Raw genomic sequence first — 1,989 nt, 5'->3', positions numbered from 1 at the left:
AGACTCACAAACAAACACAATACTACACAATATCATATATATCAATTCTCTATAACACACTCCTCCTTAACACGAATATAAAACTAAGTAACTAATCTCACTCACACTACACACACTCAACTAACACTAAATCCAAACTACTCTCTCACACATAATCTAACACCAACCATACAGAACTCTCACCCACTCTCTCTCTCTCTCTCACACACTCAATATATATCACTCTCTCAATCCAACTCACACCCTCTCAAACTCAATTCCCCTAAATGACACTCTCTACATACACACTCACTCAATCACACTCACTCTCACACAAACACTCCCACACTCCACACTCACACTCAACACTACCACAGTCTATCTCTGACTCCACACACTCAGTAAACAAACATCTCACATACACACACAAACCTAACACATACCACTCTCAAACTCACACACAACCTTAACCCCCCGCCCCCCACCCCCAACCACACCCCCCCCCCCCACACCCCCCCACACAACCCCCCCCCCTCCACCACTAAGACACAAAACACACACACACACACACAAACTCACTATCAACTATCTCTCAACCAATCACTATAACAGTGTGTGTGTGTGTGTGTGTGTGTGTGTGTGTGAGTTGTGGTGTGTGTGTGTGTTGTGTGTGTGTGTGTGAGTGTGTCTGTGTGGAGTGTGTGTTTGTGTGTGGTGTGTGTTTTTATATTTGCGATTATATGTAAGTATATTCATCATTTATGCATAAATAAATTTATATATATATATACTATATATATATTTACTATAATATAGATTATAATATACTATATATTTATATATAACTTTACAAAATACGATTGTCCATTTTCGTTGGAAATAATAGAACAATGTAGATGAAAATGATACACATATACAACCATGGAATATACATAAAGAATAATCTCTCTCTCTCATATGTTTACATACAATTACATACAGACGCACACACACACACACACACACACACACACACACACACACACACACACACACACACACACACGACACCAACACACACACACACATATTATATATTATTTATGTATATATATAATGTATATATTAGTGTTAATATTATTGGTATATATATATATTATATAGAGTAATGATTATATATAAATAATTATAATATTAATTATATATATATATATATTTATAAATATATGTAGAGAGAGAGAGAGAGAGAGAGAGAGAGAGAGATGTAAGTATGGATGTTTGTATATATACGTATAAAATATATTTGTATGTATGTATATATAAATATATGTTCCGAGTATTTAGTTACTTACACAAAAGTTTAGGGTTTTATTAATGCGCCATGACTCTATCTGTATTCATTTATCTGAATATTGATGTGTGCGTTTATATATCTATATTTATCTACATTTTTCTTTGTATCTATATATACTAATATCAGATTTACGAATTACTATACTGAACAGGCCTAAAATGTTCTATAGATAGATGGACACTGACAGCTAAGCAGAAAAATGGAGAATGAGCAAATTACAGTAGACAAGCCAAAGGACACATGGATATAGACAAATTAGTTTATTACATATTGACAATTAACAAATGACAGGAATACACTAATAATGCGGTATGTATTCACACAGTGAAAATGGCGTTATATATAAATATAAATATATAATTAAATCATTTTTTACTATATCTGTGTAATTTCAGTATAATATATCGAATCAGAGTTCACAACCTTCGTTTTCAGTTAGTTTTGCTTTCTTTTCTTTTTTTCTTTTTTTCTTTTTTTTTTTTTTTCCTTTGTGTGTGTAATGAAGGTTATGACTCAGTTATTGCAAACGTATAAAAGGCTAAGATTGAACTGTAGGTGCGTGTTGCGTGCGTGTGTTTCTGTAAAATATGCTTGCCATTGACATAGTTCATAATATAACAAGTATATTAGCCCAATCTGTATTTAGTGGTTCAATGCGTTTCGTCATGTGTATTTCC

This window comes from Penaeus japonicus, unplaced genomic scaffold (assembly GCF_977035675.1).
Source record: "Penaeus japonicus unplaced genomic scaffold, GWHDUDI00000001_assembly GWHDUDI00000027, whole genome shotgun sequence".
In the NCBI taxonomy this organism is placed as follows: Eukaryota; Metazoa; Arthropoda; class Malacostraca; order Decapoda; family Penaeidae; genus Penaeus; species Penaeus japonicus.
Note: the sequence above shows the minus strand (reverse complement) of the source record.